The sequence below is a fragment of the Ziziphus jujuba genome, chromosome 12 (genome assembly GCF_031755915.1).
Source record: "Ziziphus jujuba cultivar Dongzao chromosome 12, ASM3175591v1".
Lineage (NCBI taxonomy): Eukaryota > Viridiplantae > Streptophyta > Magnoliopsida > Rosales > Rhamnaceae > Ziziphus > Ziziphus jujuba.
The window spans coordinates 3,156,800-3,180,963 of NC_083390.1; the positions used below are offsets into that span (position 1 = coordinate 3,156,800).

Genomic DNA, 24,164 nt, shown 5'->3' on the forward strand with positions numbered 1-24,164 from the left:
AGAATTGAGCAACACTAATTAAGAACAAAAGAATTAAATGTGAAAATTGAGATTTATGAGAATGTTACTCAATTCCAATCCCATGCTCAATTGCTTTGCCCACATCATGCATGCCCCTGCGTAGGCTGACATGAAAATGGTGATTTGCCACTTTTGGGAAAAATTAAGGTTGTTACTAAGAAGTTATAGAATAAATTATTAAAAAAAAAAAAAAAAAAGAAGAAGAAGAAGAAGAAAAACCTGAAAAGAGGAGAATGAGAAATACAAAGATTTCCGTTATTATCATAATAAACTTAGGTAAATCGGTACAATCATAACATGCTCTATTTATAAAGCTTAAAAAAAGACAAATAGTAGTTACTTTATTATCCTCAGCCAGTTTGTTTGGCCTGGCTTCTCATATGCTCATCCATATTGGAATGGCAGAGGGCTGACATGACATGCTGTTATGAATATTTAGCACTGAGTTGGTTCTCTTTCTTCTTTTTCTTTTTTTTTTTTTTTTTCCCCTGGGTGTTTGACAATTAAATAATTGCTCCATTAAGGTTGGTTTTATAGATTCTATGATCAATGCAAGTATATACATGTGAGGACCAATAATGCTCTTTTCTTTCCTTTGTACAAGAAATATGAAGAGTTTTAATTTACAGAGAGACAATGGTTATTATGTACTTAAGAAAACACAAACAATATGAAATCAGCTCCGTTGCCTTACCACTTGGCATCTCTCTTTTCTCACATTTTGTAACATGTAATTGTGCATTTCCTAGCTAGCGACAGCCCATTTTATAGCCAAACATTTTGATGAAAAAGTATATTCACAATGACAAAATGAAAATGTGGCGTGCTTGCTACTCAGCATGGATGATAAACCACGAAAGAAAATATATGTTTTCTGTGAAATTTTCAGCACATGCACACATCGTATCACCACGTACAACATCAAGATACAAAATAATGCCATTGTAATAACCACCACGAACATTTATAATCAAAACTTCTGATAAAATACAATATTGTCATTGAAATTATTGCCATATAAGGGCACTTCCCCTGTTTTAGCTCTGTTTCAGTATGAAAATTTTCAAATAATTTTTGGTTGTTTGTGTTCCAATGCCTTCCTCACTGAGCAATTTACAAGATAAAAAAAAGTACGAACAAAGATGATTTAATTTACAAGAATCCGAATTTTGTGATTTAGAAAATCATTTCACATTTCTGACTCATCACTAACACCAAGTAGATCAAATCAGCCCATATTTGAGTTTTAAAATCAAGCATCATCGGTTTAGTATCAATAATCACTCACAATGGATCAAATAAGAAGGTATTTTTAACTGTTAGATCCATATTCTCAATAATATGCTCTAGATGCAAGATCAAGAAGGATAATGGCACACCTTATATCATATATTGAGCTCAACGAGCTTCAAGTGTAGTTATGGTAACGCTATTCAAAGAAACAGCTTCTCCTGATCTTGATGTTGAAGAGTTGGCATTATGAGAAGTCTGCTGTTGGAAAATAAATGCAGGTGTGTTAGGTGGAGGAAGAGTGGTATCATTAGTTAACATGGAAATAACCACGGACATGGTTGGTCGGTCTGTTGCACCTTCCTGCACACATAGTAGCCCAATGTGGATGCATTTTGAAACCTCCTCCTGAGCTGAAAATGGCTGACAGAGTGTTGGATCAACTATATCCAACACTCTTCCTTCCTTCCATAACTCCCACATCTATATTACCCAAAAAGATCGACTTTGTTTTAGTATGGATCTCAAAATGATCAATTAATACTATGTTCATTTTGTTTAAATGACAAAGGTCTGCTCAAATGAGATTAACTTTCATAAATAGTTTGAAATGGTTTTCATTATGTGCATTTATTGTTGTTTTTTTTCTTTTAAGCTTTTCCCTAAATATAATTTGAAACAAAAGCTAAAAGTAAAAACTTCAAGAAAAGTACTTAAAGAACATAATCCCAAAATGAAAAACATAGATATCACAAAACGAACATTAAGAAAAACAAAACTTACATGTCCAATGAGATTTGGGAATCGGCTTCCATTGATATAATCAGTATTCTTCCTACCAGTAATGATCTCTAATAGCAAAACACCGAAGCTGAATACATCTGATTTAGTTGAATATAGCCCTTGCATTGCATACTCTGGTGACATGTAACCACTGCAGTAATATAAGGACAAAAGCATATGATCTTAGTTCAGCCTTTATCTAAGTAGGTGAATCATGAATGAATTTAATCACTTACTATGTACCGACTACTCTGTTTGTTCTTGCTTGGATTTGGTCTTCACTAAACATCCTAGCCATTCCAAAATCTGAAATTTTTGGATTCATTGTAGAATCTAGTAGAACGTTGCTAGCTTTTAGATCCCTGTGGATGATTTTCAGTCTGGAATCTTGGTGAAGATATAAGATACCTCGAGCAATTCCAATAACAATTTCGAACGGCTTTGTCCAGTCCAAATTTGACCCTGTTCTTGCATCTGGAAAGTATAGCAGCAAAGCTTCAGTCTAGAATGCTTAGATAAAAATGTAATCGCATGATGGGAACAATAATATTCATGTTTTTATCGGCGTGGCTTTAGTAAACTAGTAGTTTTAAAAAGTTCTTACCAAATATGAAGTAGCCCAAGCTTTTGTTTGGCAAGTATTCGTATATTAACATCTTCTCATCTTTATGGATGCAACAACCCAAAAGGCCCACTAGATTTCTGTGCTGTAGCTTTGCTATCACTGTGACTTCATTCTTAAACTCTTCCATTCCTTGTCCTGAATATTTTGACAATCTTTTCACAGCTCCTCTTGTCCACTAACGAGTTGACCCTAAAATCACACACCTGTTTATGTATATATTTATATGTATATAAATGCATAAATATGTCATTGAAATCCTCTCTCCCTAGCTCTGTTACTCTGGCTAATCAAACTGTTTCAGTTCTGATTAGACACAATTTGCCCTTGTAAATGCGACACTAAATATTAATCAAAGAGCACTAAATGGAAGCCATGAGAAATAAAAAGAAGTAATATGATTTATAAATACTTCTCAATGTTCTAGAGTAATTATTACCTTATAGACTGAACCCAATCCACCTTGTCCCAGTTTATTTGTAGCAGAGAAATTGTCCGTGGCAGTAATTAAGGTTCTTAGGTGGAAAAATAGTAAATCCAGATGCCCTTTAATTGTCCCAAGATTCTTCTCCTTGGAGGAATCTCCAGCAGTAATGTTATCATTGAGGAACAAATTTTTGTTGTCCTTGAAACAAAAACAGAATTATCACACACGTTTCAGCTCTTTTGTACAGAACAAGTGATAACAAAGAAATAAAAGACTAAATAATTTAATCTATATATATGTATATATATCTATATGTATCTGGCTTTCCTTTTTTACTTGAAGATTGAAACCTTGAATTTACTTTTTGTCGTTTCAGTAATTTTCACCCGCTAAGAACCAAAGGCCATACAGCAAATAAAGCACATAATCTTCCAACATAAAAGGGTAAGCAAATTAAATATTGTTTAGGATACAATGACTTTTGACCTATTGTACAGTTGTTGCATGAATCAGAAAGTGAAAAACAGAAAGGTTTGCAATCTTAGTAGAAAACAAAAGTGTAACAAAAAAGTCTGACATGCCTTTTCTTTTCCTTTTTAGAGGCCAACATGCACAAAAGATGAACAAAATTGAGACACCAGAGACTACCAATACAGTGGCAAGAAATACTTTAGATTTCTTGGTATATTTGGCTGCATAAAAACTATACTAATTAGTTAAAAATAAGAATGCAATTAAATATAAGGAAATCTGTCATGCTCAGAAGAAAGTACCTAAATCATGCTCATCAACGTGAACGTATAAATCTTGACCACCACCATCTGTGAGCCTTCTGGTATCGACTAAATTGCCATGCCAAAGTATACATCCACTGCCTTTTCACTAATGTTAGCTCTGGCATAAGCCGTGCAATTGCAGTTCCTCAGGCACTCCTTCTCACATGCTTTCAAGCTCAAACCATTGCTAATCACTTCAACTCTAGACGTATCGGGAACTTTCACATTTGCCAGTTTCACAAACCTTTCACCTTTCCTGCAAATCAACGACCGTGGCTTCCTTACACAGCCGTGGTTTGCATCTCTCATGTACCATTCAGTAGGAGACCTGGGTTCATATCCCGGCAAACAAGTGCACTCAAACTGTGCAGGACAGCTAGTATCACAAAAAGCAAATGCACTGCAATGTCCATATTTGTCACAGCGATCGGTTGGTGCTGACCACAATTCACTCCATCGTCGCTCAGCTCCCTCGTACCATATAAAGAGTTGACCCAATACAATTCGGGACAAGATTGAGGAATCCAACACATCCCACATCTGGCTAATCTCGTTGTTGCCGTTCACAAAACTCTCATTGAAGTCCGTGGCAGGCATACCATTCGATATAATGCCATTCCAGTGACCAGCTCTCCACCATGGAATCTGACCTTTGTACAAGAACTGCGCTGAGGGGACCCACTTGGGTCAATTCTGTACGAGTAATTTCCTATTCCTGGATCATCTTCAGACTGCCAAGAAGTAAGGAACCAGTTCAGGCCAGTTCTTTGATCTATCCCAAGTTTCATCTTTGGAAGCCTTGTGTTTGTGGGTGGTCAAAACTCTGCCATATAACCTGTCTATTGATGTTATGGAGCAAAACAAGATTGCCTGAATCCAATAGCTGAGCTACACAGTCACTTGCAGGTGAACATGCTGAAGAAGAAGCACTTGTGGACCAGACAACCTTATCTGTTTGATTAATATTGCTGGTGTGGTAGAGTACAAGGTTTCCATTTGTTGTATCAATGGATAGAAAACCAGAGGAATCGGTTATAGGATTATCTCTGTTTGCAACCCAGACAACTGTTTGGCCTGGAATTTTGTGATAACAAATTCCAACATAGCGGCAATTTGGTTTGCCAAAGAATCCAAGTGCAAAAGTTTCTCTGCTAGAGACTAAAACAGTCGTCTATCGCTCTAATGGGATTGGTTTTTATTGATATTATGTCTGAGCAAGTGCAAAGTCTGAAAATGAGGAACAGAAGCAACGCATAGTGAATCATAGCATGTGTAAAATAATTCATAACAATATGATTTTAATGGGTTGGAGAGCTTTTTGTTGAAAATATTTGCATATGAAAGTTGTACTTCATTCAGGCTTAATTAAGGAAGCCACAGATGCAAGACAAGGTAGACCGAACTAGAAGGCCATCGTGAATTTGACATTAGGTAAAAAAGCATATAACCTCATTTAGCCTTTCTCTAAATAGGTGAATCATGAATGAATTTTGACTACTTACTATGTACCAACTACTCTGCTTGTATTTGCGTGGATTTGGTCTTCCCCAAATATCCTAGCCATTCCAAAATCTGAAATTTTTGGATTCATTGAGTCATCTAGTAGAACATTGCTAGCTTTTAGATCCCTATGGATGATTTTCAGTCTTGAATCTTGGTGAAGATACAAGATCCCTCGAGCAATTCCAATAACAATTTCAAACCGCTTTGTCCAGTCCAAATGTGACCTTGTTCCATCTAGAACATGTAGCAACAAAGCTTCAGTACTCTAGACTAAAGCTCAGTTAAAAATGTAACTGCATAAAGGGAATGACTATTCATGATTCTCATCGGTGCAACTTTAGTAAACTGGTAGTTTGTTTAGAAAAATTATTACCAACTATTAAGTAGTCCAAGCTTTTGTTTGGCAAGTATTCGTATACTAACATCTTCTCTTCCTTGTGGATGCAAAAACCCAAAAGCCTCACAAGATTTCTGTGCTGTAGTCTTGCTATCACCGTGACTTCGTTCTTGAACTCTTCCATTCCTTGTCCAGAATGTTTTGATAACCTTTTCACAGCTATCTCCTGTCCATTCTCTAGTTGACCCTGAAGTCATACACCAGTTTTATATATATATATATATATATATGTCATTGAAATCCCCTTACTCCCAAGCTCTCCCAAGCTCTCTAATCAGACAATTTGTCTTATACTTGTAAAAGTGTTACTAAATATTAATTAAAAAGCATTAAATTTAATCTTTGTGAAATAAAAAGAAGTAATATAATTCTTAAATACTTCTCAATTTTCTAGAGTAATAAATTACCTTATAGACTGAACCAAATCCACCTTGTCCAAGCATATTTGTAGGAGAGAAATTGTCTGTGGCATTAATTAAGGCTCTTAGTTCGAAAAATGGTAAATCCGGATGTCTTTTACCCCCCACAAGCTTCTTTTCGTTGGTGGATTCATCAGAAGTAATGTTAGCATCAAGAAACAGATTACGTTGTCCTTCACACAAAAACAGAATTATAACACAGCTTTCAGCTCCTCTTTACAGAACAAGTGATAACAGAGAAATAAAAGACTAAATCATTCAGTCTATTATTTTCTAGATATATTTGTCTCTGGCTTTACTTTTCATTTGAAAATTGAAGCCTTGAATTTACTTAATGTTACTACAGTAATTTAAAAGGGTAGGAAGGTAATGTTGTTTAGGAGATAATGACTTTCGACCTATTGTTTAGTTGTTGCATGAATTAGAAAGTGAAAAACAGAAATGTTTGCAATCTTAGTTGAAAATGAAAGGGTAGGAAAAAGTTTGATATACCTTTTCTTGTCCTCTTTAGAAACCAATATGCAAAGAAGATGATACCGAACAAAATTGGGACACCAGAGACTACCAAAAGGATATGGGTCCATTTTGCGACAAGCATACCTTTTGGTTTCTAGGCATTTTGTGCTGGAAAAAAACTAGGCGATTAATTAAGAATGGAAAGTAAATACAGGGAAAGAAAATTTAACATTTAACTTGCTCGAATTAAAAAGGATGTACCTAATTCATGCTCATCAACACGAACGTATAAATCTTGACCACCATCATCAGTGAACTTTCTGGTATCGATCAAATTCCCATGCCATAGTATACATCCACTGCCTCCACTAATATTAGCTTGAGCATAAGCCGTGCAATTGCCGTTCCTCAAGCACTTCTTCTCACATGCTTTCAAGCTCAAACCGCTAGCAATTACTGTAACATTTAATGTATCAGGAAGCTTGACATTTGCCACTTTCACAAACCCTTCACCTTCCCTGCAAATCAATGATCCTGGCTTCCTTACACATCCTTGATTTGCATCTCTCATGTACCATTGAGTAGGAGACCTGGGTTGGTATCCCGGCAAACAAGTGCACTCAAACCGTTCTGCATTGCTAGAATCACAAAGACCAAATGCACTGCAATGTCCATATTGGTCACAGCTATCTATCGGTGCTGACCACATTCCATTCCATCCTCTCTCAGCTCACTCTTTCCATGTAAAATGTTGTAACAATCCTGACTCATTAACCACAATTCTAGACGAGATTGAGTAATCGAACACACCCCACATATAAGTGATTTCATTGTTGTCGTTCACAAAACTCACATTGAAGAGGAATTTAACAGTCGCGGCTGGTATGCCCAGGCCACTCCATCTGATCCCATTCCAGTGACCAGTTCGCCACCATCGAAACTGCCCCTTGTACATGATCATCTGCAGGGACCCACTTGGGTCAAACCTGTATGAGCAATTCCCTGTTCCCGGATCATCTTCAGACTTCCAAGATGTCAGGAACCTGTTCAGTCCAGTTCTTCGATCTATCCCAAGTTTCATGTTTGGAAGCATTGTGTTTGTTGGGTAGTCAAAACTCTGCCATATAACCTGTTTTGTGATGTTATGGAGCAAAACAAGAATCCAATAGCCGAGCTACACAGTAACTTGCTGGTGAACATGCTGAAGAAGAAGCATTTGTGGACCACACAACATTGACAACTGTCTGATTGATATTAATCCTGTCTGTTTTGTAGAGTACAAGGTTTCCATTTGTAGCATCAATGGAGAGAAAACCAGAGGAATCGTTTATAGGACTGTCTCTGTTAGCAACCCAGACAACTGTTTGGCCTGGAATTTTGTGATACCAAATTCCAACATAGCTGTAATTCGATTTGCCTGGACTGAAGAATCCAAGTGCAAAAGTTTCTCCGCTAGAGACCAAAACATACTTGTCTATATCTCTGATGGGATTGGTTTTGACTGATATTGTGTCTAAGCAAATGCAAATTCTGAAAATGAGGAACAGAAACAACGTATGGTGAATCATACTATGTACGAAATAATTCATAATATGATTGAAAATGGGTTTGAGAGCTTTTGTTGAAAATATTTGCATTTGAAAGTTGTACTTGGTTCATATTATAATAGGCTTAGGCTATAGATGTAACAGAAGCTAAAGCCAACAGTCTCATTCATCAGGGCCTAAAGTCATTTTTTGCAGACAAATAAAGTACTTCCCTGACTACACGGGCAATTTTGTGAATATTATTGACAATTTCATTTGGGGAAAAAATGTTCCCGGGAGACACGGCTTTGGTTTGATCTATCTATACTGTGGGTACAGTTTAAATTGTTCAAAGCTATTGACTAATAAATTAAAAAAATAAAAAGAAAACTAAAAATAATAAAACAGAGCAAACAGAGGAGGGGAAATAGATAAAAATAAAACCAACATTTAGAAACCTTTCAATTCTTGTATTCGTGAGAGTGAATGTGGTTTGAAGATTACAGGTTGGAAAATTCTAATAATATATGGTTAACGTCCCCCATGGGATTGACTAATCCCTTTTGTGTCGTCTATTTCCTTCAGAATTTTCTACACGGTAAAGGGACATTTTTATTGGAAAATTTGTCTTTTATGGGACATTTTTAAGAGAAAATTCCAATATACATTTTTCTCATTTGGCGAAATTACAATTACGTTTGAAAGTTTTCATCACTTGTTATTTTTTGAGCTAACCTTACAGTAAAAAAAGTTAGTTCGTTTTCACATCTTCATGTAGACCGTATAGGCAAACAGCTTTTAGCCCCATTTTTAACATCTTGATAATTGGATATCATTGTATTGAAACTCATCTTTATTGTTTGTGATACACATCATAAATGGAAGAAAAGAAAATATGTAAGATTAATTTGTATATTAGATGGACTTACGTTTTTTGTCAACATAGATTTCCATAATTTATTGAAGACAAGTCGTTTAGGCTTTCCATCTAAACTTACAGAGCAAGTAAAGTTTATCTTATGTGGAATTTAAAGTCAGCAATGTACAGCTTCAACTTATTTTCTTCCTCAAACTAATAGGTCATGGTCATGGTCATGGTCATGGTCAATCTCAATTCTCATGTGAGTATGTGTATAGTATTGGTTATGTGATCACCTGTGTTCAAAGTGATTGAACTATTTCAGCAAACAGATTAAATTTTTATGGTCAACTTTGTTAGGGGAATTTGGCCTATTACCCTTGTTTTAAAGGCTTTAATGAAAACTACCCACCCGTTTCCAACCCTTTTTGTTTTACCCTTCTATTTTTTAAATATCCCCACATTACCCTTTTCAAATGTGAAAAGGAAGAATGAAGATGTAAGGTTACACCATTTTTCCTCTAAACGGAGCACGAAGAAGAAGAGGAAGAAAAAGTGAGAGAGAATGGCTAAGTGTTTTAGGACAATTGGAGTTTTTCCTTTTGTCCCCTCTTGGCTTAGTTAGCTCTTGCTTCAGATGTAAGTGAAGTTAAAAATATCTCTTCCTTTTCGGTAAGCTCAGTACTCGAGGGAGGATCAGAGAATCCACTCTTTACGTTAGGCTAGCGGTATCTGTTTCTGTATCAGCTTTATCTAGCGAGTGGGCTTCTTCGTTGAGTAGACGTCTCGAGGGAACAAACCAAACAAAATCCGTTTTTTTAGTAAAAACTCCTACTTTTGGCTTTCTCTTGCTGTTGCGTAAGTCGGAACTCTAAACGAATCGAAAACACGTTCAGTAGATAGATCAGAAAAGAGAGGAGGAGCGAGTGGAGGAAGCATCCAAGGCTCAGCAATCAGCTCTGCCATGCCCTTCTCGATCTTGGCCTCGGAGTCGACGAGCAGGTCTACAACAAACTTCTCCTTCCTCTTCTTCTTCTGCTTCTTCTTCTTCTCACCACTCTTCCCATTCCTCTGCTTCTCACTGACTCACTGAGACAACTAAAACAATAACCTCATCAGGTGATGATGATCATTCAGCCCCCTTAATCTTCTTTTACTTTTTGTTCCGTTTAGTTTTTTGGGTCTGCTTTTATTTTTGTTTTTATTAGCTGTTATGGAAATTTTGTTGATTATTACAATTGAAAATATTAAGTTAATGGATCTTATAGATGGGATATAGTAATTATTAATTACTGAACTTGTTTTTACAATGCTATTATTTTTGGGTTTTATTATTTGGGGCCAAAATCATATGCATTTTAACTGTTTGTTGATATGTTTTATTGGGTTGAATGTGTGTGGTGGAAATTATATAATGCTTTTGCTTATACAAACGAAAAGAAAACTTTAGTAGTGAAGATATTCCATAACATGTTCTGTTAAAGTCTTGGATGTGTCTATATGCTAAGATCTTCCTAAGATCTTATTATTGGCTATTTCCTATACGTCAATTACAAATTTCAATCTTCAGTTTCTCTAATCTAAGAAAATTTTATCATATATAAATACATGATATGTTGATATACTTTTAATTGGTATTTTAGGATGATGGATCTGTTCTACGTATATTTTCTCTTTCTGGAAGTAATGCCCAAGATGGACATTTAGCTACTGGTCGTAATGGTGTAAAGCGCCTCAAAACTATAAGTTGTCATCTGTTTTACTTTTTGATGTGGTTAGTCTTTTTCTTGAGAAAGTTCTTATTCTCTTTGGTTTCTTGGATTGGTTTAAATCTTCTTCTCTTTGCAATTTTCAATATTTTGGTTGCTACTTTTTTGAATTTAGATATTAGCGGATTGATTCATTATGGAGTTTCTTCTCACATACACCTATCAAAATCAAAGAGGGAATTGACATGAAAGATTCTCACATCCCTGAAATTTGAAATCCAATAATCTGATAAAATTTAAGTGTAATATTTTTGTAACAAAATCTTTAGATTTTTAGTTTTATCAAGCATTAACTTAACATGGTTGTTTTTTCAGAGTCCATAGATTTTGTTTGATAGTATGCCTATTTTTCTAAAGCTTTAATACATGTTTTGTTTCCCTGTCTAGCTACTTTATCCTTCTGTTACTAGCCTTCTGTAAAGGAATTTTTCTGCCATACCTACTAGTACAAAAAAGTCACGTTTGTTCTTTTTAGGTCAAACATCCAAATATTTTATCATTCCTTTATAGCAAGGAGACTAAAACTTTTCGTGGTAATATGAAAAAGGTTGCTATCTATATTGTCATGGAGCCTGCTGTTCCACTATTAGAAAAGATCAAGGAACTAAATTTGGAAGGTACATAAAGGTATAAACAATCTGGTCTTCCTGGTTGATATTGGTTGTTTGATTGCATTAATCTAATTGCATGATACATGTAATTCTTCTTGTGCTAAAAAATGTTTAAGGTGCTTGCATTAATGGTGATAGCATATGAAGAATCTTGGAGAATTTAAAACTACTCTTTGACTTTTTTGTTTGAAATGGGAAATCTAAATCAATATTAGCCACCTGTTTAGTAGGTTATTGAAAACTCTTCCTGGCCAACTTGGTTTCTTTGATTCATTTAGTGAATATGTTCTATCAGTGTGATGTTAACTTTTGTTTTAGTGCTTCTCTTTATTTAAAAATTGAAATTTCCATCTAAATGTAAACAGTAACATGTAATATCTTTTGGTTTCTTTGTATGATTATGCATACATAAGACATGTGCCAATCCTGTTTATCACCGACTTGAAAGAAAATGAAAAGATTTGTCACTGCTACAACACAACTATTACAAGAGCAGGAAGTGCTGATGAAGCTTAAGCAAACTCTGAGGAGAATGCAAGTCAATGCTCAGTTAGATCGTGTGAACTTGCTTGAGTTCCAGCAGATGGTGATATGCCATCGTCAAGAAATGAGAAATTTAAAAGATTTGTGTCCATGGAATAAAACTTTCACGCGGATGAGTCATGTTGCACCTTTTAAAGGATGCATGGTGGGTGGAATTGATTCTTCCATTGAAGAGATATGCAAGCCAACCATTGGCGGTTCAATGCAGTTGAGAAATGTTAGCATTGAATTGGTTGTCAGTCAGGTCTTCCACAAGGCTATTTATTGTTCACAAAAGAGAATTAAAGCCATAAATTTCCACTTCATTCCATGAAAGCTGTTTTGAGCATCTAGTTTGACATTTTTTTTTCTTTTTTTCAAAGGCAAAGCTTCCAATGGTATTGAGTTACTTTCACAGCTTTTGAAAAATTCTTTTATTTGTTGATATGGTGGATCCAATAGCCGTTTTCTTATGAAGCATATACTTTGTCTTTTACTATGCAATTATTTTTTAGTCCATATATATATGGACATATATATATATATATATATATATTTCCACGAAAATTCTATGGTGAGGACGGTTCGCATAAGGATCGCAGTATTAGTGACAGTTTTTTATAGTATTAACGACGGTTTCTTAAAAAATTATCACCAATACTATGAAAAACCGTCACCAATACTGTGGTCTGCATGATGACCATCCGCACCATAGACGGACTGTATATTTCCATATACGTGCACAAACATATACATATTCCTCATCCATTATGCATCAATGGACCCTAAGATTATCATAGTTACATAGTTACATTATATAAAAAAAATAAACATCCTTCATGCATTAATATTATGTTACATAATTACATGAAAAAAAATTAACATAAAAAATCACCAATAGAATTATCAAAAATGCAGAAGGATACTGTCGGTAATTTTTTAGCAACTATGTTAATCTTTGAAAAAATTACCGACATGGGCCATAAGGATTACACACATGCAATGATCAAATAGATGTATGCATTGTTAGGGAAAGGCAGTTGGCCTAGTTCCAAATGATTTAAAACTAGGGGATATGTAAGAAGGGAACAAGGATTTTGTTGGAGAGTTATCAGTAACCATTGTGGACGCTCGAAAGCTTTGTTATTTCTTCTATGGTAACAACTATATGCTTTTATCTAGATGTATTTCACAAGATAATTCCATTATGCTTTATGTATTAGTGAAATTTAGCTGCTTTTAGTCATTGATACGCTTTGTTAATTCCATTATGGTTTATGTACTAGTCAATGGCATGAAGAAATTGCTTAAATATTTGCTAGGATATGAAAATTGATGTAATTTTTTGTAACATTGTCTCTTTTTTATTGTGTTATTTTGATCTTCTAATAATGCTCTAAATTGTCAGACTACTTGAATATTTTATATTTTATGTTTTATATTTTAATTTAAAGCATTTTTTTATTTTATGAAATTTATGATTTTCAATTGAATACTTCACACATGAAACAGGTAAAACTGAGTCTTTAAATCCAAAAACAACTATTCTTGTACCTAAAGATAGATATGGACTTCACGCAGTTGATACATTGGATCCTGACATGGTAAGGCCTAAATTATTTTTCTTTAAGTTTATTAAAGTTCTCATATTATGAAGCTAATTTTTGCTTCTATTTTGCTACTTTTATGAATATTTGTTAAGGAGAAACTTCCAGATTTCCTTTGCAGATATTTCTTATTGTCCTAGTTTTGGAAGATTACCTGCATCCTTCTAGAAGCCCAAACCTATTGTTGATATCCTCAACAATTCCTTCCTTCTATCTTGCCAGTTTTGGTGTTTTTGTTATTCAAAGTGTAATCTAAAATATTTATTGCAGTTCAAACTAAAGCTCAAATAACCAATTCTAATGGCATCTTATGGAGTACATGTAGGCAACACCAAGATTTTTTATATTGCCCATCTTATTAAGTGGCATCTTTAACAATGTATTTATTTGCATGCTTTAACTAGTTGGTTTATGCAGACAAGTTTCACTTTGAACTATATGTCTCTCACAATAACTTCATGTAAGATTCTCTAATAAAAAATTTCAATCTTTCACACTTAACATGGTAATGTTGCCAACCTGTTAACCTCACTAGTATATGTAGGAAATTGACAATAAAGCTCTACCTCCTACAGTTGATTACTTTACATTTTGAAAAGTAGAGGATGTGGTTAGCTCTTAGCAGCATGCTAGAAAAGGGTTTTGTCTTAGGCAAAATTGCAATCAACAAAGCAAACAACTTTGATGACGGACACCTATTTTCTTCCACATGTTGCCTTCTTTTGATTAAAATAGGGGGAAAAAAAGTTCACTGAAAAAATAAGTGATGGTGATTGGAGTGGATCAGAAATTTCAGGTTTTCAAAGAAGGAAAAAAAATTGAACAGCTTTTGCAACTGCAGAGCATAAAAGTTACTAGCGCAGGTTCTACCTTAATGAAGAATGTTTTATTTTCTGGAGCTTCTTGGGTTGTAGGTGCTTTAAATAAGATTATGAAACCAGCCAAAAGATTGAGAAAGTAGGAAAGTGATTGAATAGGAACAAAAAGAAGAAAAATGGCATAAAATTGTGCTTAAGTTTATCCATCCGAATCTACACCAAGCAAGGATTAGCCATCTAAGGATGAACCTACTCAAGGTTTGATGCTGAGATATGGTCTGGCAAAATAAATACTTTTTAGCATTTGTATTAAGTTCTACTTAGATGTGGCCCTTTTCTAGGCCATTGGGTGATTGATGAGGGTTCATCTATGCCTTTGGATGTGACAATTTCCTATAATATACTGATGTTTATTTCTCATCTAGCAGAAACTAGTCGAGCTCCATTTGATCTCCCAGAAGCGGAAGCTGGATCAGCTGCAGGCTATAGTGTGAATGCAATTTTTCCTAAGTCTTTCATATGCTTACAAGAGGAGAGGTGAGAGATGCTTTTTCATAGAGGAAAGGAAAGCAGAGGTGGAGTAAGGATTTATTATTATTTATTTTTCAATGGAGTTGTAGGAATGTAATTAGTAGCCCAATTGTTGGATGTGTGAGTGTTGTGGTATTGTTTTGTTAAAAAAGTCATTTGTGGTATTATTTTGGTAAAATAGTATTGTGTTTTAAGTATTTTGTATGTTATTTACCATTATAGAGATGACATTCAATAATCATGATAATATGATATTAACGTGTTTATAAAATTGTGGTGGGAAATTTATTTTTGTTGCAAATACACATTATTAATGATAACTATTGACAAAGTAAGAGAAAAAACGACATTAATAAGTGAAAACATTGAATTTGTAGTTGCTGAAAAAATTATCCTAGGTTTCATCGGTAATTATCGAAATCCCTATGGTAATCACATTTTACCAATTTTTTGTCCCCTATAAGTCCCCTAATATGTGTTCAATTCAACAACATGTAAAATATACATTCTTCAATGATCGTAAAGAGAAAAAACCCCAAAAGTTCTAAAAAAGTTCTTAAATTGGCACAAAAATTTGATTACCGTAGGGCCTTCGATAATTACCGATGAAACCTATGGTAATCAACTTGTAGTTGCTGAAAAAATTATCGTAGGTTTCATCGGTAATTACAGAAACCCCTATGGTTATCATATTTTATCAATTTTTTGGCTCCCACAAGTCCCCTAATGTGTGTTAAATGCAACAACATGCAAAATATACATTCTTCAATGATCCTAAGGAAAAAAAAAACCCCAAAAGTTCTAAAAAAGTTCTCAAATTGGCATAAAAATTTGATTACCGTAGGGCCTTCGGTAATTACCTATGAAACCTACGGTAATCAATTTGTAATTGCTAGAAAATTTATCGTAGGATTCATCGATAATTGCTGAAACCCCTATGGTTATCACATTTTATCAATTTTTTAGCCCCCATAAGTCCCCTAATGTGTGTTAAATGCAACAACATGCAAAATATACATTTTTCAATGATCCTAAGAAGAAAAAACCCCAAAAAGTCTTGAAAAAGTTCTCAAATTGGCACAAAAATTTGATTACCATAGGGCCTTTGGTAATTACCAATGAAACCTATGGTAATCAATTTGTCTTTGCTTGAAAAATTACTGTAGGTTTCATTGATAATTACCGAAGCTCCTATGGTAATCATATTTTACCAATTTTTTGGCTCCCACAAGTCTCCTAATGTGTGTTAAATGCAACAACATGCAAAATATACATTCGTCAATGATCCTAAAGAGAAAAAACCCCAAAAGTTCTGAAACAGTTCTCAAATTGGCACAAAAATTTGATTACCGTAGGGACTTCAGTAAGTACCGATGAAACCTACAGTAACCAATTTATAGTTGCTAGAAAAATTACCGTAGGTTTCATCGATAATTACCGAAACTCCTATGGTTATCACATTTTACCAATTGTTTGGCCCTCGCAAGTCTTCTAATGTGTGTTAAATGCAACAACATGCAAAATATACATTCTTCAATGATCCTGAGGAGAAAAAATCTAAAAAGTTCTGCAAAAGTTCTCAAATTGGCATAAAAATTTGATTACCGTAGGGTCTTCAGTAATTACCGATGAAACCTAAGGTAATCAATTTGTAGTTGCTGGAAAAATTACCATAGATTTCATCGGTAATTATTAAAACCCCTATGGTTATCAAAACTAGGGGTGCAAGAAACTGCAAAACTACGAGACATAAGAAATGATTGTGAAAGAAAACTTTTGCCCTGCTAAATTCCAAATTAGGGACTTTGCTAGCATGCAACCTCTGGTACCAAGACAAAAGAGCTTTGTTCCAGTACATTTGCAAGTTTGGTTGCAAAGCAACAAGTTGCAGGAAACCCAAAAGCAATAAGCACCAAATCCTAAATTTAGCAAAATTGGAAGGCAAAATTCCTACACTTCCAAACAATCTCTTAAAATGTCTAACTTTGTTGAGCAAATGCACATCTTTACCATCACCAATGTTCTTGTTGACCAACATTTCTGATAAAGGTTTAATTCATAGAATTGCTATGAATAGAATCACCAAATAATTTGCATATAGAATTAGTCTAACAAACCATCCACATGAAATCATTGCCAAATTAGACCTAGACTGATGATGTGAAGCCCCACATCTGTTGGAAATGGGAATGAAACACTCCCTAAAAGTGGGTGTTGATACATTTCCCTTGCGAGGCCATTTAAAACCTTGAGAGCTGAGTTGTAAGAGGATTGACAATATCGCATGCGGATGGTCTGGGCTGTCACAGATAAGTTCCAAGCCAAAATGCCCTGGCACTCTTTGTTGCAGGCATAAATAGAAAACCAACTAAGCAACCCATTAAAATAGCAATTGAAGATCTACCAAAACCATCAAGTGGACCAAAATTGAAATTCAGAATCGAAGGACTAATTAGGAAGCAAACCATATTCCCAGCTATGGCTCCCAAAGCCCCAAAGAGAACACTCAGTTGCTTCTCCAACCTCCTTGACGCATATTTTTCAAAAGAAACCTTGGCAAGCAACGTCAAAAACTTAAAAACACCCACAAATCCTAGTAGAACCGGAACAAAACCGCCATTTTCTAAAGATCCAGATTCTTCCGATACACCATTCAAGTATTTCTGAAGTAGTAAAGAAGAAATAACCACAAGTGAGAAGGTAAAAGCATTCTGATACTCGTAGAAATAAAGGCGGGATTGAAGAAGGGCATCGTCGAGCATTAGCCTGAAGATCTGAGCATTGCATTCATCGAACTCAAACTTTTTGTCCTTGGATTTGGTCCTCTTTCTAATCTCAGCATTGGTTTTGGATGAGAACCCAGAAACCGAATCAAAGGAGCCACAAAAGGTTTCCTTGTATTAAATCTAAAATAAAGGACATCCAGGTCTTTTAAAATTTTTTTAAGGGTGTAATGGATATTAAAGGGTAAAACAAAAATGATTCAATCAAGGTGGGTAGATTTCGTTAACACCACTCAAATAAGGGTATTGGGTCAAATTCCCTTTTTTGTTATGATTGTTATAGGTCCAGTTATGATCTACAGAAGATAAATAATAATGTTGCATCAGAAAGAACAACATAGCCAGAGAATGGGCAAAATTAAGTTATAAGTTTACTGTGAATGATGATCAATACGTTTGTGTTGGTGATCACTACTTGTAAGAAGTTACTCTACCAAACAAACTGGATTAATCACCATTAATGTTCTTAAAGCTTACGGAATTAGCCATAATAACAACAATGCTTGCAATAACCAACACCACTTTAATCTTCATCATTTTACTATTATGAATTGTGATCTCTCTTTTCTATCTAGATTTCTCTTTCTCTTTTCTCAGACTTTTAAACCATGTATTTGTACAGCACCTAGCTAGTTACAGCCCATTTTATAGCCAAACAATTTGATGAAAAATATATTCACCATGAACAAAACAACAAATGTGGGATAGAGGCATTATCTATTGGGCATGGATGGTGGTAAGCAAAAATAGAAAACATATATTTTCTGCGAATTTGCAGAACATGTAGATCTCATATCATGCCACACAACCAGAATGTACCAAATATTGTCATTGTAATAACCCGTGAACATTTATGTGATGACATATTTTATAAAAATACAATATTTTCATTGTAATTGGTGCCATATGAAGGCTCATCCCCTGTTTTAGCTTTGTTTTAGTATGAAAATTTTCAAACAATTTTTGGTTGTTTATCTTCAAAGTATTCCATTAATGAGCAATTTATGTGATAAAAAATGTGAACATAGATGATCAAATCATTTAATATTTTGGGAGTAGACAGATGATCAAATCATTTAATATTTTGGAGCAGATCACCATGAGAGGATTTGTCTCAACCAAATTAGTCAAACTGGACTATATTTTAGTACACTGGTAGTTGTTTTGAAAAGTTCTTACAAAATATGAAGTAATCCAAGCTTTTATTTGGCAAGTATTTGTACATTAACATCTTCTCTTCCTCATGGATGCAACAAACCAAAAGCCTCACAAGATTTCTGTGCTGTAGTTTTGCTATCACCGTGATTTCATTTTTAAACTCTTCCATTCCTTATCCTGAATGTTCTGATAATCTTTCCACATCTATCTCCTGTCTATTAACTAGTTGACCCTGAAATCACACACCAGTTTTATATATTTATGTCATCGAATCCCACCTCTCCTTAGTTCTCTTCCTCTGGCATTATAATTTAGTCAAACTATTTTCAATTCTAATCAGACATAAATTATCCTTCTAAAATATGGTACTAAATATTAATCAAAGAGCACATACATCTCAATGTTCTAGAGTAATTAATTACCTTATAGACTGAACTAAATCCACCTTGTCCAAGCTTATTTGTAGTAGAAAATTTTTTTATGAAGGTTCTTAGATAAAAAAAAATGGTGAATCCGGATGTCTTTTACTATCCCCATGCTTACTCTACTTGGAGGATTCTTCATAACTACTATTGACATCAATGAACAAGTTATGCTATCCTTCATAGAAAAATATAATTTCCTCACACTTCTTAGCTCCTTTTTACAGAACAAGTGATAGTAGAAAAGTAAAAGATAAAATTAATATATATATATATATGCTGGCAGATATCATGTAAGAGTAATTTCTATTCCTGGATCATCTTGATCAGACTTTCAAGTTTCATGTTTGAAAGCCTTGTGTTAGTGGGGTAGTCAAAACTCTGTCATATAACCTGTTTATTCATGCTATGGAGCAAAACAAGGTTGCTTGAATCCAATAGCTGAGCTACGCAGTCACTTGCTGGTGAACACGCTGAAGAAGAAGCATTTGTGGACTAGATGACCTCAAATGTTTGATTAATTATGTTTGTTTCGTAGAGTACAAGGTTTCCATTTATGGTATCAAAGGACAGAAAACCAAAGGAGTCTTTTATAGGATTATCTCTGTTAGAAACACAAGACAACTGTTTGGCCTGGAATCTTGTGATACCAAATTCGAACATAGCGGTAATTTGGTTTGCTAATGAATCCAAGGACAAAAGTTTCTCTGCTGGAGACAAACATTCTTGTCTATGTCTCTGATTGAATGGGATTTTATTGATATGGTGTCTAAGCAAGTGCAAAGCCTGAAAATGAGGAATTGAAGCAACGTATAAGGAATCATAATGTGATTGAAATGGGTTTGAGAACTTCTGTTGAAAATATATGCAAATGAAGGCTGTGCTTCATGCGTATTAATTAGGCTTAATTAAGGGAAGCCATAGATGTACCAAAAGAAAAGCTGAACAAGCTGATTCATCAGGTCCTAAAGTCGGCACATGCATACGAAGAAGTAAATTAATTCCCCAACTAGACTGCCATTGTGAACTTAACATTCAACTACATTCGTGAATATTAGGAGTCTTTTAATTTCTTGACAATTTCAAATGCCTTAGTGATGTGATGTCGCTGAGTAGTCACTGTTTGTGACCCCATAAATGAAGTCACCATGCATCGTATCCAAAAGATTTCTATCCAGATGTGTTAACAATATTAGTGCTCCAATAGGCTAGCTTCATCATCAGCAAGATTAGAAGTGAACAAGAAAAGCAAAATACAGTAAGACCTTCCTATTAAATGAAGCAAGTAAAGATAACCATCACATTAAAAATAAAGCATTAAGCATGGTAGTTGAGGATAGAAAAACCAAGATAGGAACAGTGAAATAATACAGGGATTTCGTTTGTTTTTTGGAGCCACAGTAAAGCATGAGCCCTATAAAAGCTAGACAAGTAGTAGGAAGGAAGGTAAGCCAAATCATATTAGAGAAAAATATAAATAAAATGAAAGTCCACCTTCCATCAACTTAAGCTTTTGGAATAAGTGGTATTTCCATCAGAAAAGCTACTCCCAACTGCTTATCCTTAATTAGGTAGTAGTTAGAATGAAACTCAATGATGACTAAATTATCTTGAATTAATCTTGAGACACTAATCAGGTTCTTAGAAATATGAGGAACTACAAAAACATCTTTTAGTAGCAATTGAGAAGAAGAATAACAAGATATTGTAGTATATCCAATACCAACAATCATTAATCCTTGACCATTTCCAACAAGTAATTGACTCTTACCATTGTAATCAGTGTATTGCATCAAACTGCTGCCATCATTGACTACATGGTTTATGGCTCCACTGTCAAGGTACAAGTTTGGATCTCCAATAGTTATAGGAGCAGTTATGTTGGCAGCAATCAAATTCTGAGGTAAAGATGGCATACCAGCAACAGAAGCTTGATACTGAGGAAACTGATTTACTGTTAGACTAGAATTGACGTTTTACTTATGTCCAAGTTGATGAAGTCGTTGAAAATGAGGTGAGGCGATTAGACTATTAGTACTTGCACTTCCATGACTAAAGGAAGATGCACTAGGAGTTTAATTATGCAAAATATGACTTGAAGCAAAAGTATTGATTTGTGGAGAACCAAGAGATGCTGGAAAATAAGTCACATTTGCAACAGGTGACCGAGCTTGGTGTTGATAACCAAAAGTTGGATTTATAGCTCTTCCAAAAGAATTTCTTGTATTATAATAGTAAGTTGTTGCTATGTGACCCAACATTCCACAGATTTGACATTGAGGTCTACTTCTACCCCCTCGTCCTCTTCTTCGAAAGAATTGTGGTCTAAAATTCTGTATATAACCAGTATTTCTGTTATAGGTAGATCTGTCTTGATCAACCATATTGACATTTTTTAAGTTTCCACCTCTTCCGTAATTTATATATCCTTCGTTTCTGAAGTTTCCACCTTTTCCATAATTTCTATATACTTCATAATTCTTGTCACCAGCTCAATTTCTCTCAATTTGAACTTTTTCAAGGTTTTCACCAATAGAGGACACATTTGTAGCAACATTATTGTAAGAAAAAGGTGTCAAATTCCCACTGTGGGAAGACATATTTCCAGGAGCTAATGCCTCATTACCAGAACCAATATTATTATGCATCATGGCATCAAAAGTATGTCCAACATTAACATGAGGTCTAGCATATATGTAATTAGTAGATATATCACCCAAGTTAAAAAAGGCTGTTGAATGTATCTGTTCAAGTTTAGATTCAAAAGCAAGTAGGTGACTTTATACCTCTTCAATTGTATATTGTTCGGGCTTGATTCCAAGAATTGTTGATATAGGCTTATAATCAGATCCTAGTGCTCCAAGAATGTATGTCACAAGATCAGTTTTAGAAGCATTATCTTCAGTAGCAATCAAGTTGTTCATTAGATCTTTCATTTTCAACACCAGAGCATCAATGGATAGATTTCCTTTCTTAGTGTTTTGTAGTAATTTCCTACAATGTAGAATTCTACTCTATAATTTGGCTGCATACTTGTTTTCAATTGCATTCCAAAGTTTGTAGGTTAAGTCTTTATCAATGAAATGATCAGAAATCTCAAGAGAAATTGTTCCTTTCAGCCATCCGACTAAGAATTGGTCTTGAATATACCAATTCTCCTTAGCTTGTATGAAATCCCTAAGATTTGAGCCTAAATTTTCAGCATCAGTTTCCAAGTTAAGATTTCATTTTTCTTTACTAATCAAATCTTCAAATGAAGAGAATTCCAGGAACTTAATAAATTTGTGTCCTCTGATAACTGGCAAGACCTGTGATCTCCATATGAAGCAATTGCTGCCATCAAGCTTGATTTGATTGCTAGGAAAAGGAGACACCATCAGAATCAGGTTTTGCGCAGCCATAGGCCGAGGCTCTGATAACAAGTTGAAATACCACTAATCACAAAGCTTTTAGGATCAGTGGGATCAATGGTATTTCAACTTGATATCAGAGCTAGAGATCTAAGAGGTCTTGAGTTCAAAACTCTACAACTCCACCTAAAATAAAAATAAAAATAATGTATGGACCCAGATAGAAGCCCAAAAAAGGCGGACCCACATTTGAGGGGGAGTGTTAGAGAAAAATATAAATGAAATGAAAATCCACCTTCCATCAGCTTAAGTTTTTGAAATAAGTGATATTTGAACTAATCACAATCTTGTGTCTCGAACAAGGCCTTTTTGCACCTACTCCGGGATGATTTTGGATTTCCAGATGAAAGGAGAAGGTAGAGAGAAGGTGTTGAAAATTAGTGTTGAACACCAAATTTATTGGGGCTATAGTGAATTTAATATTTGATGTTTTCTCATACGTTACCATAGGAGCTTTGTTATTAGCTTTTTTGGATTGTTTTAAAAGCTTGGATTTAAAAATGTCTTTGTAAATTATATGAATCTAGTAATATATTAAAGTTCTAAAAGAATAAAGTGAAGTAAACGTTGAAAAAAAAAAAGGTTATGATGATCCTAACTTGAAATTGCTTAATGATTTAAATTATTCAAAGCCATTGACTAATAAATTTAAATAATATAAAATAAAAGCAGAGCAAACAGAGGAGGAGCAGATATAACCAACATTCGGGAACCGTAATTCTTGAATTCGAGAGAGTGCATTAGTTTGTAGATTATACGTTTCTAATATATATGTACGGTTCATGTTCCATTGGCATTGACCACCCCTTTTAACCATAGGCTGCTTAATGGAAATAGGTCAACTCAATCATCGTATCTGTATCTATAGGTTTGGAAGTTGTAGTTTAAGTCTTAATAAGCCTTGTCATTGTCTTAGTGTGTTTCATGTTGTACTGTCACATAATGCATAGTTATTGGTTTATTACCTATGATACTGTCGATAAACATCTTTTTTATTAAAAAACAAAAAACCTATCCCTTTGTGTTGTCTACTTTTTATAAATATTCTACACTTTCAAAACAAAAAAAGGGTTAGGACATCCATTTTCTAACTATCATTCTCCTTTATATTATTATTATTATTTTGAACTGGGTAATAATTGACTTCAAAGGGAAATTTTTATTGGATTTATTTATTGTACAAGATATTCTTATCATTAGAGATGATAGCTTTGACACAAAAAATGGTGTCTTTTATGGTACTTTTTAATCCAATATATCTTCATGACATTTGGCCAAAATTACAATTAGGTTTGAATATTCATCACTTTTAGTACATTTTTGAGCAAACCATATAGTAGGAAAAGTTACTTTCGACTCTGACTAAAATAAATATTAGCATCATGATGTTTATATTTTATACCACGTTGATAATTGGACATGGTTTCTTGAAACTATCCTTATTGCTTGTGATAGACATCATATGGGAAACAAAATGTACGCTTAATTTAGATATTTGATGGTGACTTACAGGA

General features: G+C 34.4%; 1 long non-coding RNA gene and 3 pseudogenes across 4 annotated transcripts; 1 reads left to right on the forward strand and 3 right to left on the reverse strand.

Annotated features, from left to right (window-relative positions):
• Positions 1 to 254: 254 nt before the first annotated feature.
• LOC107427679 (G-type lectin S-receptor-like serine/threonine-protein kinase RKS1) lies at positions 255 to 7,036 on the reverse strand (annotated as a pseudogene).
• A 189-nt stretch (positions 7,037 to 7,225) lies between these two features.
• LOC132800220 (G-type lectin S-receptor-like serine/threonine-protein kinase RKS1) lies at positions 7,226 to 8,751 on the reverse strand (annotated as a pseudogene).
• A 318-nt stretch (positions 8,752 to 9,069) lies between these two features.
• LOC107427683 (uncharacterized) lies at positions 9,070 to 15,165 on the forward strand. Of its 4 annotated transcripts, XR_009635106.1 has the most exons (6): positions 9,072 to 10,138; positions 10,663 to 10,793; positions 11,336 to 11,415; positions 11,813 to 13,078; positions 13,434 to 13,525; positions 14,775 to 15,165. It is a non-coding gene; the product is annotated as an uncharacterized LOC107427683 (long non-coding RNA). The 4 variants fall into 4 exon arrangements; XR_009635103.1 differs by having other exon boundaries at positions 9,070 to 10,138; positions 11,336 to 13,078; XR_009635104.1 differs by lacking the exon at positions 11,336 to 11,415 and having other exon boundaries at positions 9,076 to 10,138.
• A 590-nt stretch (positions 15,166 to 15,755) lies between these two features.
• On the reverse strand, positions 15,756 to 18,197 carry LOC112489826 (uncharacterized; annotated as a pseudogene).
• Positions 18,198 to 24,164: the final 5,967 nt, after the last annotated feature.